The sequence below is a fragment of the Balaenoptera acutorostrata genome, chromosome 1 (assembly GCF_949987535.1).
Source record: "Balaenoptera acutorostrata chromosome 1, mBalAcu1.1, whole genome shotgun sequence".
In the NCBI taxonomy this organism is placed as follows: Eukaryota; Metazoa; Chordata; class Mammalia; order Artiodactyla; family Balaenopteridae; genus Balaenoptera; species Balaenoptera acutorostrata.
Genome location: NC_080064.1, coordinates 68,418,892 through 68,439,681, shown reverse-complemented (window position 1 = coordinate 68,439,681; position 20,790 = coordinate 68,418,892). Strand labels below are relative to the sequence as shown.

Below are 20,790 nucleotides of genomic sequence, written 5' to 3'. Positions count from 1 at the left end.
TGTTGAATTTTGTCAAAAGCTTTTTCTGTATCTATTGAGATGATCATATGGTTTTTATTCTTCAAGTTGTTAATATGGTGTATCACATTGATTGATTTGTGTATATTGAAGAATCCTTGCATCCCTGGGATAAATCCCACTTGATCATGGTATATGATCCTTTTAATGTGTTGTTGGATTCTGTTTGCTAGTATTTTGTTGAGGATTTTTGCATCTATATTCATCAGCGGCATTGGTCTATAATTTTCTTTTTTGTAGTATTTTTGTCTGGTTTTGGTATCAGGGTGATGGTAGCCTCACAGAATGAGTTTGGGAGTGTTTCTTCCTCTGCAATTTTTTGGAAGAGTTTGAGAAGGATGGGTGTTAGCTCTTCTCTATGATAGAATTCACCTGTGAAGCTATGTGGTCCTGGACATTTGTTTGTTAGATGATTTTTAATCACAGTTTCAATTTCATTACTTGTGATTGGTCTGTTCATATTTTCTGTTTCTTCCTAGTTCAGTCTCGGAAGGTTATACCTTTCTAAAAATTTGTCCATTTCTTCCAGGTTGTCCATTTTATTAGGGTAGAGTTGCTTTTAGTAGTCTCTTATGATGCTTTGTATTTCTGTGGTGTCCGTTTTAACTTCTCCTTTTTCATTTCTAATTTTATTGATTTGAGCCCTCTCCCTCTTTTTCTTCATGAGTCTGGCTAAAGGATTATCAATTTTGTTCACCTCCTCAGAGAATCAGCTTTAAGTTCATTGATCTTTCCTATTGTTTTCTTTGTTTCTATTTCATTTATTTCTGCTCTAATCTTTATCATTTCTTTCCTTCTACTAACATTAGGTTTTGTTTGTTCTTCTTTCTTTAGTTCTTTAGGTGTAAGTTTAGATTGTTTATTTGAGATTTTTCTTGTTTCTTGAGTTAGGAGTGTATTGCTATACACTTCCCTCTTAAAACTGGTTTTGCTGCATCCCATAGGTTTTGGATCATCATGTTTTTGTTGTCATTTGTCTCTAGGTGTTTTTTGATTTCCTCTTTGATTTCTTCAATGATCTCTTGGTTATCTAGTAATGTATTGTTTAGCCTCCATGTGTTTGTTTTTTATGTTTATTTTCCTGTAATTATTTCTAATCTCATAGCGTTGTGGTTGGAAAAGATGCTTGATATGATTTCAATTTTCTTAACTTTACCAAGGCTTGATTTGTGACCCAAGATGTGATCTATCCTGGAGAATGTTCCATCTGCACTTGAGAAAAAAGTGTATTCTGTTGTTTTTGGATGGAATGTCCTATAAATATCAATTAAATCCATCTTGTTTAATGTATCATTTAAAGCTTGTGTTTCCTTATTTATTTTCATTTTGGATGATCTGTCCATTGGTGAAAGTGGGGTGTTAAAGTCCCCTACTATGACTGTGTTACTGTCGATTTCCCTTTTTATGGCTGTTAGCATTTGCCTTATGTATTGAGGTGCTCTTATGTTGGGTGCATAAATATTTACAATTGTTATATCTTCTTCTTGGATTGATCCCTTGATCATTATGTAGTGTCCTTCCTTGTCTCTTGTGATAGTCTTTATTTTAAAGTCTATTTTGTCTGATATGAGAATTGCTACTCCAGCTTTCTTTTGATTTCCATTTGCATGGAACAACTTTTTCCATCCCCTCACTTTCAGTCTGTATGTGCCCCTAAGTCTGAAGTGGGTCTCTTGTAGACAGCATATATATGGGTGTTGTTTTTGTATCCATTCAGTGAGCCTGTGTCTTTTGGTTGAAGCATTTAATCCATTCACATTTAAGGTAATTATTGATATGTATGTTCCTATTACCATTTTCTTAATTGTTTTGGGTTTGTTTTTGTAGGTCCTTTTCTGCTCTTGTGTTTCCCACTTAAGAGAAGTTCCTTTAGCATTTATGGTAGAGCTGGTTTGGTGGTGCTGAATTATCTTAGCTTTTGCTTGTCTGTAAAGCTTTTGATTTCTCCATCAAATCTCAATGAGATCTTTGCCGTGTAATCTTGGTTGTAGGTCTTCCCTTTCATCTCTTTAAATATGTCATGCCACTCCCTTCTGGCTTGTAGCCTTTCGCCTGATATCAGCTGTTAACCTTATGGGAGTTCCCTTGTATGTTATTTGGCGTTTTTCCCTTGTTGCTTTTAATACTTTGTCTTTAATTTCTTTTTTTAAAATAAATTTATTTATTTATTTTTGGCTGCATTGGGTCTTCGTTGCTGCACGCTGGCTTTCTCTAGTTGCAGCGAGTGGGGGCTACTCTTCTTTGCGGTGCGCGGGCTTCTCATTGTGGTGGCTTCTCTTGTTGCGGAGCACAAGCTCTAGGTGTGCAGGTTTCAATAGTTGTGGTGCACAGGCTTAGTTGCTCTGCGGCATGTGGGATCTTCCTGGACCAGGGCTCGAACCCACGTCCCCTGCATTAACAGATGGATACTTAACCACTGCGCCACCAGGGAACTCCCTTGTCTTTAATTTTTGTCAATTTGATTACTATGTGTCTCGGCATGTTTTTCCTTGAATTTATCCTGCCTGGGACTCTCTGCGCTTCCTGGACTTGGGTGGCTATTTCCTTTCCCATGTTAGGGAAGTTTTCAACTATAATCTCTTCAAATATTTTCTCGGGTGCTTTCTCTCTCTTTTCTCCTTCTGGGACCCATATAATGCGAATGTTGGTGTGTGTAATGTTGTCCCAGAGGTCTCTTAGGCTGTCTTTATTTACTTTCATTCTTTTTTCTTTATTCTGTTCCACGGCAGTGAATTCCACCATTCTGTCTTCCAGGTCATTTATCCATTCTTCTGCCTCAGTTATTCTGCTATTGATTCCTTCTAGTGTAGTTTTCATTTCAGTTATTGTATTGTTCATCTCTGTTTGTTCTTTAATTCTTCTAGGTCTTTGTTAAACATTTGTTGCACCTTCTCGATCTTTGCCTCCATTCTTTTTCCGAGGTCCTGGATCATCTTCACTATCATTATTCTGAATTCTTTTTCTGGAAGGTTGCCTATCTCCACTTCATGTAGTTGTTTTTCTGGGGTTTTATATTGTTCCTTCATCTGGTACATAGTCCTCTGCCTTTCCATTTTGTCTATCTTTCTGTGAATGTGGTTTTCATTCCACAGGCTGCAGAATTGTAGTTCTTCTTGCTTCTGCTGTCTGCCCTCTGGTGGATGAGGCTATCTAAGAGGTTTGTGCAAGCTTCTTTTTTTTTTTTTTAAAAAAGCTCCAATTTCTTATTTCAAACATCTTTTAATTTTTTTAATTTTTTAAATTTATTTATTTATTTATTTATTTATGGCTGTGTTGGGTGTTCCTTTCTGTGCGAGGGCTTTCTCTAGTTGCGGCAAGTGGGGGTCACTCCTCACTGCGGTGTGCGGGCCTCTCACCATCGCGGCCTCTCTTGTTGCGGAGCACAGGCTCCAGACGCGCAGGCTCAGTAATTGTGGCTCACGGGCCCAGTTGCTCCGCGGCATGTGGGATCTTCCTAGACCAGGGCTCGAACCCGTGTCCCCTGCATTGGCAGGCAGACTCTCAACCACTGCACCACTAGGGAAGCCTGTGCAAGCTTCTTGATGGGAGCGACTGGTGGTGGGTAGGTCTGGGTGTTGCTCTAGTGGACAGAGCTCAGTAAAACTTTAATCCACTTGTCTGCTGATGGGTGGGGCTGCGTTCCCTCCCTGTTGGTTGTTTAGCCTGAGGTGACCCAGCACTGGAGCCTACAGACCCTTTGGTGGGGCTAATGGCAGACTCTGAGAGGGCTCACACCAAGGAGTACTTCCCAGAACTTCTGCTGTCAGTGTCCTTGTCCCCACGGTGAGCCACCGCCACCCTGTCTCTGCAGGAGACCCTCCAACACTAGCAGGTAGGTCTGGCTCAGTCTCCTATGGGGCCACTCCTCCTTTCCCCGGGTCCTGATCGCACACTACTTTGTGTGTGCCCTCCAAGAGTGGAGTCTCTGTTTCCCCCGGACCTATCGACGTCCTGCAATCTAATCCCGCTAGCCTTCAAAGTCTGATTCTCTGGGAACTCCTCCTCCTGTGGCTGGATCCCCAGGTTGGGAATCCTGACATGGGGCTCAGAACCTTAATTCCAGTGGGTGGACTTCTGTGATATAAGTGTTCTCCAGTTTGTGAGTCACCCAACCAGCAGTTATGGGATTTGATTTTATTGTGATTGTGCCCCTCTTTCCATCTCATTGTGGTTTCTCCTTTGTCTGTGGATGTGGGGTGTCTTTTTTGGTGAGTTCCAGTGTGTTCCTGTTGATGACTGTTCAGCAGTTAGCTGTGATTCCGGTGCTCTTGCAAGAGGGATGAGTGCATGTCCTTCTACTTGCCATCTTGAACCAATCTCCTTTCCCTATTTCTTTAATTTTGTATCTATATGAGATGATGGATGTTCACTAAACTTATTGTGGTAAACATTTCATGATGTATGTAAGTCAAATCATTATGCTGTACACCGTAAACTTACACAGTGCTATATGTCAATTAAAATAAAACTGGAATCAAGAAACCCATAATTTCAGAAAGTGAAAGAACTGAGTGAGCTAACATGATATTTTCTTGATTTTTCCCTCAATGTACCTTAATATTGAAAAGAGTAGCAATGAAATCCACTGGAGCAAAAGAAAGGCTATCTGATCAATTCTTGATATGTTATAACTTACACAAGTTTGCCTATGTGAAATAGTACATGCACAAAACAGCCGGATACTATGTCACTACTCAAAACAATAGTTCCACAACAGTTGTCGGTGGCTTTCCCTGTTTATCAAAACTTCTTATATGCCATGATTGGCCAACATAACAACTGTGATTCCTAACTGGGAAATACAGCTGCCAATGCAAAACAAGTAATAGAAGGAAAGAGAAAGGAGTAACAGCACTTTATACCTTTTTTAGGAGAAGAAAGAAGTAACTGGATTACCCAAAGGGCAAAAAGTAATTAAGGGTAGGTCTGCAGTTATGGCGACTTTAATGGGGCCACTAGAACCGCTGGTCACTCTGCACATTACACAAAGGCCCCTGGCCGATGGGACAAGTGGGGGCAGGACTCCAGCCCACATCTTAGGCCTACATCTTCCTGGAAGAAGTTGAACCTTTTTCTTATCACAAACGTGCCCTTCCCAAGAGGCTACATGGGCCTTTATCTAAATCAAACAAAGGCCTTGGATGGGCTAGTGCAGGTCCTGTACTTAGAAATCCAAGTGGATAAGATATAACTCTAATACAAAAAAGGCAAAGGCAAGAAGCAGGAATTTCCCTTGTGTGTGGCACCCCAGCAATTTTCATTATACTGCTTTCATCTCTGAACCGATTTTGACTTGCATATATAACACCACTTACACTTCATTTTGTAGTTTTGTTAAACACTTTGAAATTAAGATTATGAACCTTAATGCGTGAGAGGAAATTACAGGGCAAATTTCTCATATGTTCTGCAATTTGCAGTCTGTATATTTAGAGGTCTGAGTATACAAGTTAGGCCTGTAATTCACGTCACTCCCTAAAAATAAACCCTCAGGGAGTTTATCCTCTGACCACAGTGATTCTGCAGGAAAGGAAAAGGACAAGGTCATAGAGTGTCAACTCTGGGCTGTCTGACGTTTGACATAAGATGATAGGTTGAGGTTATTTCCTCTTGCTGCTGCGCTCTTTCAATATCGCTAAATGTTCTATCTGGCTGCTTACCAAAAGAGAAGAAAAACGTCTCTCTAGCGGTCGGGAGGTCCCACTTTACAGCTTTTCCTGTTCTTTGACAGAGAATTTGTGCAGTCAGTACTAGGCTGGAAAAATCTCTAATTTCCCCTGAAATCCTATGCATAAGTGAGCAGAAAGAAAGATGGATAAAATATTTAAACTGTACCAGTCAATGTTTCCACAATCTCCTGCAAACAAGTAAATTTGATTATGACTTCTTATAATTCTCAGTGGCTCCCTGTTGCCTAAGGTATAAAACAAAGACCTTCAAGATTTATCTCCTGCCCACCTTTTTAGATTCATTTCCCACCACTCTCCTACATATACTGTGTTCCCAAGACATATCAAACAACTTATAGTTCCCTAAACAGGCTCCACTCTACACCTTGATCCATGTTATTCCCTCCACTGGGAATGCTCTTTTCTCACGTTCCTGGTGGACTGTCTTTCTTCAAGTGTCACACTTTTCTTTGTGTGACACCTCCACAGCACCTTCTAAACACATTATTACAGCACTTACTTCACTGTGCTATAAAATTTTTTAATGCCTATCTCCAAAACTAGACTCTAAAAGCAGGAGTGAAATCTTCTTCATTCTTGTCTCTCCAGTGCCTTATATCATGTTTGACATATACCAGGAAATCAAATGTTTGCTAAATAAATATTCCAGGCCTAAGATTCTGAGTTCATTCTGTTCAAAAAATAGATTATAAAGAGGCCTAAACACATATCTGAAATATGCAAAGCGATGCTGTTAAGCTACAAAAATTCTTGGTTTGTTTTTAAGGGCTAAATTTGTTCCTACACATCATTATAAAAGAATTTCAAAGTCCTTTGCTTCAGCCAAAAAAACAACATTTATCAAACTTATGGCTTCAGAGTTGCCTGCTAACATGGTTATTGCAAACACATACTATTCTTTACAGAATATGTAAGCATACAACAACATGGATGCAACTAGAGATTATCACACTAAGTGAAGCAAGTCAGAAAGAGAAAGACAAATATCATATGATATCACTTATATGTGGAATCTAAAATATGACACAAATGAACCTATCTATGAAACAGAAACAGAATCACAGACACAGAGAACAGACTGGTGGTTGCCAAGGGGGCAGGGGGTGGGAGAGGGATGGACTGGGAGTTTGGGATTAGCAGATGCAAACCAGTATATATAGAATGGATAAACAAGGTCCTACTGTATGGCACAGGGAACTATATTCAATATCCTATGATAAACCATATATATAAAACATATATATATATATATATGTATAACTGAGTCACTTTGCTGTACAGAAGTAATTAACACAACATTGTAAATCAACTATACTTCAATCTTAAAAAAGAGAGAAAATATAAGCATACAAACTACAAAGCCCAATTAATTTTAAAAGAAATCTAAAGTATAGATTAAACTTTATCTGTTGTAAACCATATCAACTAAATAATATGCCCAAGAAATTGTAAGCAAGCTTCATTTGTCATTAATCAGGTTTATTTTTACACTGGTATTAAATTCAGCAATCTGGTCCTGCCCTAATAATCTAACCAAAGCGAGTAAAAAATAATCTTAATTCCTGAATGCACTGTTACAGAAATAAACTACCAAACTGCGTAATGATGTATACTCTGCATGATATGATGATAAGAAAAGTCTCCTAAAATATAACACCATTCCTTGGTGTTAGTTGTTGTGACCAACTAAAGTCTTATTTTTTCCAAAATAATTCAAATAACATAAATTTCTGTTTAATATGAAAAATATATATATTTTTATTGTGTAATACTTGATATGTACAAAAATTATATATAGCATAAGTGCATATTTTGAATCAAAATACTAAAACAAACATTTGTGAATCTACTACCCATTTACAACCACTTTTCTTTTCTTTGTCTTTTTTTTCTTTTTTTGGCTGCACCATGTGCCTTGCTTCCCAATCAGGTATCGAACCCAGGGCCCCAGCAGTGGAAGCACAGAGTCCTAACTACTGGACCGCCAGGGAATTCCCTACAGCCACTTTTCAACATTTACAAAATTATTTACTTATTAAGGAAAAAATAATAAAATCATGCAGAAGACACTACTGTAAATATTATCTCCTTACCTGATAATCATGAATCTCCAAATGAATTTCATAGATATTCAGCAAAAACAGCAGCAGATAACCAAAGATAACCAAATGCCCCAAACCCTTACCTTAGGCTCTTAAACAGACTGAGGGCACTTCAGTTGGGAAGTACGGGAAAGAATGGAGGTGGGAACGAAAAGTTAAAAGAAGGATCTTCTGCTTTGTAGAGGGAGCTTAAGCTCTGAGTTCTACAAAATAGCTCAGTATTGAGGTTTATACTAATCTATATGGTATTCTAACTGCTTCCTAAAAGTCTTAATTGACCAATCAGACCACAAGTAACCTGAAAACAGGCACTTTAGTCCTTATTTCATCTGCACGTCATCACACATAAGGCATACAATAAACAGTTAAATAAATATTTGCAAGGTGACTTTTAAGCTTTAATTCACCTTAGCAGTATTCACGAGTCCCTACATCAACACTCTTGTACCTAACTGGGAGCCTACAGCAATAGGGGCACAGTCTTTGATTCTGTGTAGTGGGCCAGCTAACTCATGGTCCTCCTTTCTACACAGCTCTCTTCAGAGGCAAAAAGACTCTAAGAATCTATCCAGAGCAGTAAGATGGGGGGAAAAAAAGAAGGAAAGAAAAGAACACATAAAGGTCGGAAAAAAGCATAAGGGTTGGAAAGAAAGAAAGAAAAATAAACAGGTTATCATTCATAGATACGTGGTCTAGATAAAAATTCCAAAAGAACCCATGACAGGGACTTCCCTGGTGGTCCAGTGGGTAAGACTCCATGTTCCCAATGCAGGGAGTCCGGGTTCAATCCCTGGTTGGAGAACTAGATCCCATATGCATGCCGCAACTGAGAGTCTGCATGCTGCAACTAAGAAGTCCACATGCTGCAACTAAGAAGTCCGCATGCTGCAACTAAGAGTCTGCATGCCGCAACTAAGAAGTCCGCAGGCCACAACTAAAGATCCCATGTGTGGCAACGAAGACCCCACGTGCCGCAACTAAGACCCGGTGCAACCAAATCAGTCAATCAATCAATCAATATTAAAAAAAAAAAAGAATCTATGACAAATTACTGGTGGCAGAACTAAGAGTTAATAAGAGTTGTTGATAATATTCAAATGCAAATATCAACAACATTTTAGATACCAGCAATAAAAAATTAGAAAATAAATTTAGAAAATATACCATGTACAATGACAACAAAACTATAAAGGACTTAGGAATGAAGATATATAAGACCTCTGTGGAGAAAACTATAAAAAACTATGAAAGACATAAAAGACTTAAGTAAATGGAGAGCCATATCATGTTTGTAGATGAAAACATTAATATTATGAAGATATAAATTCTCCCACAAGCCGACCTAAAAATGCAAAGCAATAATCAAAATCTCAAGAGGGGCTTTCATGAAACTTGACAAGCTGTCCTAAACTTCACATGGAAAAGCAAAGGGCTAAAAATAGCCAAAGCAATCACAGTGCGGACTTCCCCGGTGGTGCAGTGGTTAAGAATCTGCCTGCCAATGCAGGAGACACGGGTTCAATCCCTGGTCCGGGAAGATCCCACATGTGGCGGAGCAACTAAGCCCGTGCGCCACAACTATAGAGCCTGCGCTCTAGAGCCCACGAGCCACAACTACTGAGCCCGTGTGCTGCAACTACTGAAGCCCGCGTGCCTAGAGCCCGTGCTCCGCAACAAGAGAAGCCACCTCAATGAGAAGCCCACATACTGCAACAGACCCAATGCAGCCAAAAATAAATTAATTAAAGAACTTAAAAAAAACAGAACACAGTGAATGGACTCACCCTGTCAGGTGTCAAGATTCATTATAAAATTTTATAAAGCTACAGTAATTAAGACACTAGAAACCAATGCAGAAACAGACAAACAGAACAAAACAGAGAGTCCAGAAAAGACACACATATAAGACAACTTGACATATGACAGGGGGCATCTCAAATCAGTAAGAACAGGATACATCATTCAATGAATGGTACTGAGGCAACTAGTTATCCAAATGTTTTTTTTTTGTTAAAAAAAAGAGTAATAATATACATTTAAAAAATCAGCTCCTGACTGCTTCCACAACAGGCAGAAAAAAATGATTCAAAGCATGTTGAATTATACAAAGGAATAGCATCAGCAAAAAAATGGCAAAAGAAAAACACTGAAACTTTACTAAAAACCTGGAGTTGATTATAAAACTAAAATCTTAGAGAAGAATTTCAGTTTTGGAAGAGACCTAGTCTGGCTGGAATATATGTGAAACAGTAAAGCAAACAGGTCAGAAAAGTGGTCTGAGAACCTGGGAGTGACAAGATGAGAGCTCTGCATCACAAAGATAACTCCAGAAACAAGGTACAGATTTACCAGTGGGGAGAGAGGCTGGAGGTAGGAACCCTATTAGGGGATTATTAAATCCCAGCAAAATATAATGAGGGTGCAGAGAAAGGGGAACAAACGACAGCTATATTATGGAGGCAGAATTGACAGAACTTACTAGATTACTGGATGTGCTGGCAAGGAGTATATCCACTATCATTTTTTGTTTTCCTCCTACGCATATGGCAAGACCAAGGATCAAGTAAAGTCAAAAATCTTAGCTACATCTAAAATAAATACTTCCACAAAGTATTTGTCCTTCAGATGGCAGTTTTCTTTTCTAATGCAGAGAAAAAGTAGATTTATAAAAAGCATCTTTTCTTACTTTCCCAAATAAATAACTTTGAACATGGCTTAAATACCTTGTTTCAGGAAATGCAAACTTATGTTACTACTAAAATATGAGAAAAATAAATTTCCAGAAACAAATAAATGCTGTCTGGAGCATAACTGAACAATATCATTGTAAAACAAGTTATGAACATGTGATAGCATCTACCCGTAACCATGCGTTTTTTTAAAATAAGAGCCTATTCAAAAAGATTTATTCAGAGAACTAATTACAAAGAAAATTTCCATCAGTATCAGAAAGAACACACACTTTGAAAAGATACCACATGTAACATAAAAGTCCAGAGTAGTGGAAATGAGTTCATTTCTGCTACAACCAACAACATGACTGAACCGAAAGTGCAATAATTAAAAGAACAACCAGGACACAAAATTCATATTTTAAGATTAATCTTCTAACAGGTTAAGAAAGAGTCAAATGTGGGCTTCCCTGGTGGTGCAGTGGTTGGGAGTCCACCTGCTAATGCGGGGGACACGGGTTCAAGCCCTGGTCTGGGAAGATCCCACATGCCGTGGAGCAACAAACCCGTGCGCCACAACTACCGAGCCTGCACTCTAGAGCCCGTGAGCCACAACTACTGAGGCCATGTGCCACAGCTACTGAAGCCATGTGCCACAGCTACTGAAGCCGTGTGCCACAGCTACTGAAGCCTGCACGCCTAGAGCCAAAAATAAATAAATTTAAAAAAAGAAAGAGTCAAATGTATAAATTGAACAAGAATACATACAGGGATGATAAGTCAATGGCATTTAATCTTATTGCCTGTTTCATAGGGCAAATATGATCAAATACTGGAAATTTCATAGGAGTCAAACTAAAAGAAGAACTTCAAAGAAAATGATAAGTACACAATTCAGGAGAGTGTCTGCCACTTGAGTAGACAGAGTGATATGAGTGGGAGATCGGTTAGGTGGATTCTATGGTGATAAACCATGTAGTTTTTAAACAGTCTTAGAACAGGCCTCATAAAAATGCCAGAATATATATGAATGGGTAACAAGTGTTTACCATGTACCTATGCTAAAATACGATATACATGTTATCTCATCTCATCTTCACAATTCTATGAAGCTGATCCTAATATAGTCCTCCAGCTTACAGATGAAAAAGATGAATCTAAGAAAGGTCAAGGCTTGCTTAGGTTTCATAGCTAGTAAAAGTGGTAGAGCCAGGATTTGAACCCATGTTTGTTTAACTCCAAAGCCCATATTCTTAACCACTAAGCTATACTGTTTACAACTGAAAACATATTGCAGTCTTTTGGTTGGGTCTTCAAAAATTATCAGTACGATAACAAAATTATCATTTAACAATTATAATTTAACAACTATCTGAAAAACAGAAACTACAAATAAATGTAACACTTCTACATGCTGTTAGCTAGAAGAAATTGAACACAAATGGAAATGTACAGCAATATTATTTCAAGTCTCTGTGCATACCCTCCTGACTCTGTCTCACTCTGAGTTACAGTAGCAGGTGTATACGAAACACGCCAGAAAAAGAGTGGTGACCTAAATTTAACTCCCAGTGCTACAAACAGCACGGAAGGGCATTTATGAGTCATAGGCGTCCCACATGCAGATGAAGTGTGCTGCCCTCTAGTGACTTCAACACCTTGCATTTAACAGTAAGTGGCCTCTTGTAAGTGAAGGGAAATGATTTTTTTTTTAATTAGAGAACTAAAATCTTTATCTTATTTAATAATCAGAATAGAACAAATAACTTTTGCTTAAGCCAGAAGTAAACTTTTTGCTGTGTAAGAGAAAATACAGAACTATACCCAGTGATGATTCATTAATTCATAATGATTAAGGAGATATCAGTACAGAACATGACAAAAGATGAATTAGAGAATACAGGGTGGTTACATTTTATACAAGGAATTCATGCCTTAAAACATAATTCAAGGGCTTCCCTGGTGGCGCAGTGGTTGAGAATCTGCCTGTCAATGCAGGGGACACGGGTTCGAGCCCTGGTCTGGGAAGATCCCACATGCCGCGGAGCAACTGGGCCCGTGAGCCACAATTACTGAGCCTGCGCGTCTGGAGCCTGTGCTCCGCAACAAGAGAGGCCGCGATAGTGAGAGGCCCGCGCACCGCGATGAAGAGTGAACCCCGCTTGCCACAACTAGAGAAAGCCCTCGCGCAGAAACGAAGACACAACACAGCCATAAATAAATTAAAAAAAAAAACACTTGACCTTTAAAAAAAAAAAAAAACATAATTCAAACCCTGCCTAATTCAAAGCTACTTTCCTATAGGAATAAATGTAAAGAAATGCTGACATACAACTATTGTACTATATTTCTTTTCTCAAGCATAGTTTCAAAGCACAATAAATGACTATAATACGGTCTGTTTTTAAGAATGTTTTAAAAACACTAAGTATTTGTAGTAAAGTTTTTTGTATCACTATCACTTCCTTCCCAGATATCAAAAATATTTCCTATTTCAACACAGATGATAACTTGGCTTAGGGGTGCATTAGAGTTGTGACTTTAGAGTCAGGTTGCCAGAGGTTTCTGTCATTTTTTAAATATAAGGGCTCCTGCTTCAATTCTGCTCTTTTATTTTCTTAGCATTAGTTCCAATATTTCCAGGATGCTCTGTACTAAATTAACAGCAGAAGTGTCAGCAGTTATTTGAGCTTCTTTATCACATTTAATTTAATGACCACTTGGATGATTATATTACAGAATATAAAAAACATTCTAAAGTTAACAATAAAAGTAAAATCAACAGCACAATAATCACCAAAACCATTTGCAGAAGTTCCCATGCATGTGAACAATACTGTGGTTCACTGGATACTGACATAGGATACTCAGTATTTCTGGTTACCAGCTGAAGTGGCACCACCTTGGGTAAACACAATTTGTAATTCACCGTGTCCGTGAGCTTTGAAACTAACAGATTCTTAATGAATTAAAAAAAATTTTTTTTGACATTTGCATTATTTAAGATTTTTAGTATGAAATGCTATTTTGCACTTTTTCAAATTCACAAAAAATTACTTAAAATTAGCTTAACAGAATCACACTGTATTTTTAACAGCTTTATTGAAGTATAACTTACAAACCATAAAACTTCACCATTTTAACTGTACAATTCAATGAATTTTAGTAAATGTATAGAGTTGTGCAACTATCACCACAATCCAGTGTTAGAATCATACATTTTTTTTTTTTTTGGATTTAATTGTGTTGTAATCTTTATTGGAAGGTATGTAACAAGATGCTGTAACCAAAGCTTTTAAGCTTCTGAATAATACTTCAATTTTTAAATTTTCAATTATTTTCATAAGTCATTGATTAAACAGTAGACTTATTTTTTAAAAGCTTCAATTTGTTATTCATTTCCCGTTCCAGATTCTTCCCAAACTACTTACTGGATGTTGAACATTTAAAATATCTGTAGAGCAAGTTAAAGTTAAATGCCACTTGTCACAGCTTTCATTACGGTTGCTTTATTTTAATGATCTTTATGGTTTGTTTACCAGAAATTCTGATTTTGCTTTTAGTTTAGAAGGTATCAATAATGTCTCTGTTAATTTTAAAAAGGCATAGACAAATATAAAATATTAATTTCTGATAAAAACAAAATCTCTTTTGTGACAAAACATGCAGAATAGCTTTTTGGCATTGTCCAGTTAAGCAAATAAAAAGACAACTTTTCTATTACATGTGAATATATTATGCATAAATTAAAAAACTGTTGGAAACTAAAAACACAGAAGTATACGGATTTTTTTCAAGGTTGGCCTAATTATTTCTCAAAAATAGGAAAGGCTCTAATTAATAAAAAATTAAAACTACAATAAGGATAATTTATAGGACAATGTCGTTGCCTTTTTTGTGCTGTGAAAATGTTTTATGTGTCCACATGAAATTTAATCATTTTAAGATTGTATTAAAGGGAAACGTATTAAATGGTCTGTGGATCTTTACATAGTTGCCCCTTCTGAGACTCAAAAGATTGACAAATTACTGAGGTCACTAATTTTGTGGCTGCCCTTAATATTTTTTAAACAAAGAATTTGAAGAGTTAAAATACACAAGAAAGAGTGGATGTAACAGTTTTATGAAGGTGGTCAGAATGTGGTTTCTACTATGAACAATAATTTTTTTTTTTAAAGAAACGCTATGATGATTTTTTTTAATTAATTCATCTATTATTTACTTTTGGCTGCGTTGGGTCTTTGCTGCTGCGCGCGGGCTTTCTCTAGTTGCAGCGAGTGGGGGCTACTCTTGGTTGCGGTGCGCGAGAATCATACATTTTTTAAACTCTGTTATTAACTTCACCTACCTAAACTAACCAAATAACTCACAATACTGACAAGTCAAAAATATTTTTGGATCTGCTAAAGAGGATCGATATAATTTACTTTCAACAAACACATTGTTATCAAAAAAGAAAAACTCTAAGAAGATTTTAAACATACTAAAAGAATTATGCTGAGGAGGATTTAAACTGTCCTCCTATAGTCCACAATGTTAACTTGGCAAACTACTTACTACTTACTATAAACAGTACAAATGAATGCAAAATTAAGTAGAGCCCCCGTTTATATATTGAATTCCAAAATTAGAGAAATAAGTTTTGCTGAGGCTCTTATAGTCAATAAAACCTGACACATGTGCCTTTCAAAACTAAAATGATTTATTTGCAAGTGAGTGTAAACCAGCCATGAATACTTGATGGCAAATACCTATCTGCAAAAAAGCTCAGCACTGACAATATTTCCAAATAATGTGAATTGATATTAAATCTTTTTCAAAAAAATTCCATATAATATTTTCTTAAATTAACTAGTTAAGTACATAAATACACACATATTTTGGCATGATATATAATAAAGTCTCCCATGATCAAGACGAAAAAAATGTGAAAGTAGAAACAGTTGAATTTATAGGTTATTGCACAAGTTGCTAAGGCTACTTGAAAGTCATGCCTCAGATCTTTGACTCTGGCCCTGTCCACTTTAAAATATGGTATCGTGATATAATAATAAGTAATATATATTTATCATGGTTCCTGGCACAGAGCTTCTAAAACTCTTGAAATTTCCTGAGTGATGGGGGTGAGAGGAGTATCTTTTGCTATTCATAATAAGCCTCTTTCAACTATACCTGAGTTTATGTTGATGAGGTGACTCTTGGAGGATGGGGAATGGTTGCCAAGGGAACAAACCCTCTGATTAGAAAGTTGGAACTTTCAACTCCAACCCTGACCCCTGAAGGGAGAGAGGCTGGGGATTAAGTTAATCACCAATAGCCCTGTGATTTAATCAATCATGCCTACATAATGGAATCTACATAAGAACACTAAACTGTAGGGTTTAGAGAGCTCCAGGTTGGTGAACACATCCCGGTGCCGGGAGAATGTTGTCTGGAGGGGGTATGAAAGTTCTACACCCATTCCCCATACCATGCCCTATGCACCTCTTCCATTTGACTGTTGCTAAGTTATATCTTTCATAAAAAACCAGTAATAGTAAGAAAAGTGTTTCCCGGAATTCTGTGAGCCATTCTAGTAAATTATGAAGCCCAAGGAGGGAGTGGTGGGAACCTGATTTACAGACAGTTGGTCAGAAGCATGGGAGGCCTGGATTTGCGACTGGCATATGAGGGGGGACAGCCTTGTGAGATGAGCCCTTTACCTGTGGAATCTGTGCTAACTCTGGGTAGTTAGTGTTCGAATTGAATTAAATTGCAGGATACCCAGTTGGTGTCCAAGGAGAACCGGAGAATTGCTTGGTGTGGAAAATCCACTCATTTGGTGTCAGAAATTGTAAGTAGAGGGAAATAAGTTTTCCTTTAAGCATTTTTTGTTAATGGTTTCAATGAGAGCACTGATGACCAACTAGACCAAACTGAACAAACCAGAAAGTGATAGAAAGCTAAAAGGGATATCAAATCAAAATCTAAAACTATCTTAATTCAGAATGATGACTGAGAAATGACAATTTAGTAGGAATAATAAACATAACATCTAAACCTTGGGTCCAAAAACACAACTGCACAGGAACAAATGAAGGAAGATGTGGCTTAATAATAATATCTAACAATAACAACAAAGAACTTAAAAGTTTTAGTTAACCATTAGCTCTACATTAGCAATGTTACAAGTTAATGTAGTCCTTAGGCTCTGTAATTATAATGTCCAGAATTTCTAGTTCAGGATGACAGAGCACAAGCATCTACTTCTCCAGACTTCCCTGGTGGTCCAGTGGTTAAGACTCCACGTTCTTAACTCAATGCAGGGGGCCCAGGTTAGACCCCTGGTTGGGGAACTAAGATCCCACATACCACAACTAAGCTGGTGCACCACAACTACTGAGCCCGCACGCTACAACTAGAGAAATCCTCGCACTGCAATTAGAGAAGCCTGTGTGCCGCAATGAAGATCCAGCACAGCCAAAATAAATAAATAAATAAATAAAAAATTTTTTAAAAATCATCTACTTCTCCTTCCTAAAGGCCCATTAAAAATGACAGGAAGAGGGAATTCCCTGGCGGTCGAGTGGTTAGGACTCCGCACTTTCACTGCTGAGGGCGTGGGTTCAATCAAGCCACGTGGAGTGGCCCCCCCCAAAAAAAAAAATGACAGGAAGAAAATAACAGCCTCACTGGAAAACATGGAAAAGGTATCACCAGACCAGAAATTTTAAAGAATATCTTGAAATTGGCCAATGTAGGATCAGGTAGGTCCTATCAAACCACAGCCTAATATCCTAGAGGTAAAAATGATGGTCTTCCTCAGAGAGTTCCAGAGAAGTTCCAAACTCCAACCTAATAAACATTGTTACCCTGTTCCCTAGACTTTATATTTGTCAATATAATTTAATTCTCATAATTACTTTGTTAAATAGGTACTACATGCCCATTTTTTAGATGAAGAAGCTGAGGCTTAGACAAGTTTTATAGTTACACAGCTAATACATGGTGAAGACAGAATTTGAACCCAGTTAGTCTGAATCTTGAGTTTGTACTTTTAGCTATTATGCAGATATAGGCCAAAAGGTAATCCACCAGAGTAACCCATTAAAGCGCTACACTAAATTCAGCTGGCACAGTTGGGCCCTCTCTCCCTATTCCCTCAGGTAAATACAGCAGTTCACGTCTTCAGTTCCTGGATTAAACCTTGATAACTCCCTTCTATAAAATGCGTGAGGGACTTCCCTGGTGGTCCAGTGGTTAAGAATCTGCCTTCCAATGCAGGGGACGCAGGTTCGATCCCTGGTCGGGGAACTAAGATCACACATGCCATGGGGCAACTAAGCCTGTGCACTCTAGAGCCCACACGCCACAACTAGAGAGCCCATGTGCCGCAGATACTGAGCCTGCGCTCTGAAGGCCACGCGCCGCAACAGAAGATCCCACATGCTGCAACGAAGATCCCGTGTGCTGCAACTAAGACCCGACGCAGCCAAATAAATAAATAAATAAATATTTAAAAAAAAATAAAATGCGCGAAGTCTGTCTAGACTGCCTAGAGGGCCTGAGAGAGGAGGAAAGATGCATGAGTTCATTGCAGATCCCCAGATAGATATGGAGGAAGAAAAAATTTAAAGGAAAGGAAGATCCACACTAAATAAATGATACCACCACCAGAAATAAGGTTCCTTACTTCAGCAGCTGTGGGGATTCCAGACTACCTGCTCCAAGACATTTCTTACAGGGAACTTTGCCACAAAGAGTTCACAGTCAATCCTCCCATTCAGAGAACATGTCTGTCTTGTAAGTGGTGAGGCAATACAGCACGGTGGTTTATGGACTCCAAAGCCAGCCGCCTGGGCCCAAATCTAAGTTCTGTCACTTAATAGCTATGTAGCTCTGGGGAAGTGATTTAATACTTCTGTACCTCTCTCCCCGTCTGAAAAATGAGGATAACTATACTTACCTCATAAAAGTTGTAAGGATTAAGTGACATAATTTTTACTTAGAATTGTGCCTGACTCAGAGAAGAAACTATGGGCCTTAGCAAAGGCCCTGGAACGTGGTGACATGCAAACAATGGTAGCTGTCAAATATTAAGTCCATGGGGAAAGGAGAACACTTAGATGACTGCTAAAAAATCTTCCAACCTTGAAAACCTATCAAAATCTTAGGAGAAAAAATTTGATTTTATCAAATAAGACAAAGCAAATTCCAAAACAATAAAGTATTCACTGAAGTCAGATCAATACTTGGTTTAAATTCACCCCTGAGCCTCTGAAGGCATTTGTTAACCTCTCTTTATTTATGACTACTAATTATAAGTTGCCTCTCATTAATATACATTAAATGTGTAAAATGAATTTGGATTTAGAGAATGAGGAGAGTTAACCGACTTCTAAGCAATTTTGATTAATATCAAATCACAGATATAACAGAACTACTTCCCTACTAGAGTCCTGGCCATAGATTCAGCTCTTTGAATCCAGAAGTTCCAAAATGGAAACTTGCGATATAGAAGAACATCCAAATAATTCCCAAGAAGGAACAAAATCTAACAGCTTCATGTCAACTGGAATCTCCAGGGCAATAACAGGCCAAGGCACTGCTAGGCTGCGGGGAAAAGCCAGCCAGCCTAGTAGCCACTGACAGCTCAGGTTAAGACATGGGTGGGGTCAGGAACTTATTACAAACCTAAGCTAACCAAATGGATAGATTGATGATGAGTCCCACTCTAGAAATCTTACCCATTTTAGAGTTCCAAATTAACAACAATTTCCTCAGAAACAACTTGAAGGCCCCAGAAATTAAGCCATCTGCCCAGGGGTCTTCTTGTCCAGATGCAATGTAAACCCAAAGCAGACCCTCTGGGCAATACCCAAAAAACCTTTATTACCTAATAAACTGAAGAAATCAGAGATGGTTTCCACCAACCTCTATGGACAGTAGAAAAAAGAAACTCTGGGCATGCCAAACAGAACGAAATCCGAGATGCATATTAGAAGACTAACAAGTACAAGAACTACACATCTACATGATCCTTATCATGAGGCTAGACAGAAACTGCAAGCAGAAGATTAGAACAGTGAGGGCAAATCCTCCATTCCTAGAATAAAAGAATAAAAGTCTCAGGCCCTTTTCCTCTTCCTTCCTTATATTTATAATTTTTTCCTACTTCTTTTTCTCTGTGGCTTTCTTTGCTACTTAACCACTTTGCTATCTCTTCTAGTTGTTCCATTCCCATTTTTACATTTGACTTCTTTTAAAAATGCTTCTGGGAGGGGGGAGGAATTAGGAGATTGGGATTGACACATATACACTATTGATACTATGTATAAAATAGATAACTAATGAGAACATATTGTATAGCACAGGGAACTCTACTTAATGCACTGGGGTGACCTAAAGGGGAAGGAAATCCAAAACAGAGAGGATATATGTATATGTATAGCCGATTCATTTCTGCTGTACAGTAGAAACTAACACAACATTGTAAAGCAACTATACTCCAGTAAAAATTCATTTACAAAAATGCTTCTCTGTTCTTTTTCCTACTTACTATCATAAATGCGATTCTAATAAGTTACAAAAGAAGTTGTGTAAAAAAATATATAAATAGAAACCTTTGACAAATTCTATTTGTTGACATGAATACTGTCTACTTTTCTTCTGGTCTGAATCTCCATGTCAAAATATTATACCTATGCCAAAAGCAGAGAAACTATTAAAAAACTATTCATTCAAGTCTAATGAATAATTATTGGTGATAGTAACAGTATGAAAAAGCAAAGACTGAAATTAAGGGAGAGGTTTCACATAACCCTCACTGTAACATACAGACAGAAATTCATAATTCTAATACAAGTGAAATCTTTTACCTAAATTCAAAATATATAAATATGTAAACATCTCAAAATGCAGCCACTTTCAGTACTTCATGTTCAGAAATAAATGTGGAAAAACTCAACAAGCCTTAACAATTTTTTCTTTATTAGAAAAAGAAATCCTCCTCAAATAAAAAAATTTAAATTACTTTCAACAAAAAATATATATATAATGTAATCTTATTTTATTTCATTCTTTGGATGATTTACTGAAGTCAAGGAAGCTTTTTTTGGCCGCGCTGGGCAGCTTCCAGGATCTCAGTTCACCAACCAGCCCAGGCCATCGCAGTGAAAGCCCAGGATCCTAACCACTAAGCCACCAGGGAACTCCCGGAAGCAATTTTAATCATTCTTTCCTTGGAAGACTTCACTGAAGAAGTCTCTTCAAAGTTCTTTTTTCTTTAAAGTAGGAAACAAAGGTAATGGTATATATTAACGTATGTAT

At 37.7% G+C, this 20,790-nt stretch overlaps 1 protein-coding gene across 4 annotated transcripts in view; it reads right to left on the bottom strand.

Moving 5' to 3' along the window:
* The window catches only part of MIGA1 (mitoguardin 1), a 92,469-nt gene that overhangs the window by 37,275 nt on the left and 34,404 nt on the right, over positions 1-20,790 (bottom strand). The gene's annotated exons all lie outside the window — the stretch shown is intronic.